Consider the following 3,454-nt stretch of genomic DNA (forward strand, 5'->3'; position numbering starts at 1 on the left):
ATTTTTCAAAATTATATCGGTGTCACGGTATTTGACGGTATTTTTTTTTTCCATGCATGATTAGGTGTTAACCCCATTTCCTAATAAATTAGAGAATAATTACTGCAGTATTGAAAATCAGAGTCAGGCAAGCGAAGGATCGGCAACAGAAAGTCGTAAGGTAAATCAGGCAGGCTTAGTCTCCCAGGCAAGGCCGCAGACAACATAGCACAGGAGGAGGCGTTTAATAGCTTTAAATACCCCCCATGCATGCGCAGAACCGGCGCCGTCAGTGCATCACGGACGTGCACGCTTTGACGTGTGTGCGCTTTTACACACGCGCACCTAGACGTGCGTGCGCAACGTCCCGCGGACAATGGGACGCGCGCGCACGCAAGGAGGCGCGCGAGATCGGGCGGCACGGTTGAGTACCCTGACACCCCGGTATTGTGGTATCTGAAAAATGAATATAGTTTAAAAAAAAAACAAAACACCGGTATTTGGTATTAAACGGTATATCGCCCAGCCCTACCTTATAGTCACCTTAATATCGGGAAACTGACAGCGGTGATATTTTGCCTTAAAACTATCAAAATGAGAAACTGAGCTGTCAGAAGTAATGTCACAGTTTATTCTAATACAAAAATATATAGATATGTGCATTTATAATTATTGCTTAAACAATAATATAAAGTAACAATGTTGCCTATTCTATACAGTAGTGCTGTACCTAAATAGATATCTCTTGCATATAAACTTATTTAAAATGAACCCTTTGGCTCCGCAGAGGCAGACACTTGTCTCTGGTATTGAAGGGATTATAAATCACAAAGCATGATATATATATTTATATACACACTTAAAATTCAAGATTAACATAAAATATTACAGCACAAATTTACATGGACTGCAAACTGACAAGAGCCAGGGACAAAGTGGATCACATATGGTACGACGGACTGGATGTCACAGAGTAAACTCACTCTAATCAAGTCCTGTGACCACCCCACCAGATACTTCCACACAACCGTTGTCATATTCACCAACTTGCTGAACTACAGCACTACGCATCATCATTATGGCTGTTGTAGTTCAGTAAGAATCAAAGAACCACCTTGCCTGAATGAGATTCCTTTACACTAAAGTGCTTAAGGGGAAAACAGACTGTTCCTGTATATTAATTATTTATCAGTTAACAGTGTGGCACTAGTGATCTTTTCATTAATAGTAAGCAAGCCTTAGCGACAAAGGTGACTTCTGCTGGCTAGCTGGAAATGTATCCATTTCTATGTTCTTTTTTCCAGATTTTCTATGGTCTTTATAATGTTTCGCTGCTGATTTTTGTTTGATATACAATGATAAGAGAATTAGTGCAATCAAATCTGACAGTTGTATCCCCAACAACTCATCAGATGGAAAAGACAATAATGCAGGACAGTTTGCCAGAAATCAGCTTAATATTTCAATGCCCTAAGTACCCCATAGGGCTTCCCTATCTTAAGTTTGGGTAGATTTATCAAAATGTGAAACTAGAGCCCACTACAGAAAAACTCCCCCACTTTCTATTCATTGCTATGGGATTTTTAGAAACATATTAATCAATGGGTGAAAGTAAGAATTCAAGCTTTGATAAACACGCTTCTAAATATCCCATAGGAATTCATAGTGTGGGTGAGCTTTAATTTTTACAATTTGATAAATATTCCCCTTAGTGTCCAAGTAAAGAGGCTGGAAAGCAGTTTAGAGTTTAGAAGAAGCTTCAATGTGAGAAAAACGGTTACTGAAACTTGAAGTGATTAGCATTTTACAGACAGCTGCAGGTAGAACCCTGAAAGCAAACGTTTAATTGGTTGTCATAGGTCACTGCCCAGGTGCAAATAATGAGCCCCAGCACCATGAAGCCATAGAAAACATGCCTTGTGTTTGCCTCACTCAACCAACATTGTATTTAACACACACACACAGAATATTAGTACAGTACTATAAGAATGAGCAGGTAGCACATATTGCTCCCTTAAACAATCAATAGCCACCTTGGGCCCTCGAGCACACTAATTGTGTGCCCTTTTCATCTACTGGGCACACAGTTCATTGGCTCTCCCGCTGTTCCTGCATGATCCTAGTATAATGACTACAGCTGGCACACAGAAAGTATGATCATGTCATTTCACAAACAAATGGACAATTAAGAACCCAGACTCAGCCTTTCAGTCCTGGCCTTAACCTATTTGTATTACCGAAATCCTCTTGGCGAATGAGTTCCACCTCACAGCACAATTACTGCAGGCAACTAACTGGACAAACAATATAAAAGCACTTTTTAGCTGATTAACAGTGAGAAAGAAAACCCTGCTACATATAGGACATTTTAGCAAACAGTACTTTGGCTGAGAGCCTTGCATTTTCAGGTATAAATATACAGCAACACAACATGTCTAACTGCTGCACACAAGTGAAGAATACAACATGGGACCAAATAATAAAGTCCTCTCTATCCTCTCACATCTGGTTTATCAAAATAGCCCTCTAATGTCTAGCAGAACACAAGTCATGCTAGGAACACAGCAATGCACAGTTTAACTTTGCCAGGCCTTGGTCAGTCTGAGCTTTGCAATAATTTCATTATGTTTGTACACTACTGCCCCCTAAAGGGCTCTCTGCAAAAACTGAATGTCTGTATACTTAATGGGCACCTAGCATTAAAAAAAATAATAGAGCCCATATTATTGGTATAAGTGGAAAACAATATGCCCCTCTCCGGCACTAAGCAACGTGCAACAGGTGAGAGCTCCTGGGGTAGGTGGCCATATTGAGTGCCACAACTTGCTCATTGTGTTACATAATCTTGGAAAGCGCAGCCATCGCTACATTGTCACACACATAATGAGTGAGCCAGGGAACCCACTCATCATGCCCAAACACATCAGCAAACATAGCCACCAGTATCGAGGCAAAGAGCTAGCAAAGCAAAATGTTTGTGGAAAATATTCCCCCAGCTGAAGTGTAGGGTCTATAAGCCTGCACCTCCAGTGGGTGAAAAAAGTTTTCAGTGATATGTGCCCTTTAAATTGGATTGTATATTACTCTGATTATGCTTTTTGCAAAGTATGTATTATCCCCTACCATATCACCCCAGGCAATGAATCTACAGGCAGAATGTTTGGTACCAGGCATCCTCTTGCTATAGCTACTTTATAACAGCATTTATGGAAAGAAGCCAATCTACATATTATAGTTTTTAAAGAAAAACAGGCTCTGATTTGTAACTTATAGCATACACACATGTCCGTTTAACTTCATAAACCCCATAACATCAGAGCAGGCCTGTCCCTAAACCAGGGCAAGTATAGGCATTAAGGTTCCATGCATGTTTGCTACATATGACCATTTGCTATATTAATCCTTAAGATGTGTTAATGTAGAAAAAAAAGTAAAAAATGTATGAATTGGCTCATTAGATACATGGATCGGTTTT

At 40.0% G+C, this 3,454-nt stretch overlaps 1 protein-coding gene across 5 annotated transcripts in view; it reads right to left on the reverse strand.

The window, feature by feature from the left end:
• Positions 1-589: 589 nt before the first annotated feature.
• zfyve16 (zinc finger FYVE-type containing 16) overlaps positions 590-3,454 on the reverse strand; it is a 35,313-nt gene continuing 32,448 nt past the window's right edge. For all 5 annotated transcript variants that reach the window (XM_031893578.1, XM_031893581.1, XM_012952790.3 and 2 more), the window contains one exon: positions 590-3,454. This exon is cut by the window's right edge and continues 673 nt beyond it. The gene's annotated coding sequence lies outside the window, so the exon portion shown is untranslated.

Source organism: Xenopus tropicalis, chromosome 1 (genome assembly GCF_000004195.4).
Source record: "Xenopus tropicalis strain Nigerian chromosome 1, UCB_Xtro_10.0, whole genome shotgun sequence".
Classification (NCBI taxonomy): Eukaryota; Metazoa; Chordata; class Amphibia; order Anura; family Pipidae; genus Xenopus; species Xenopus tropicalis.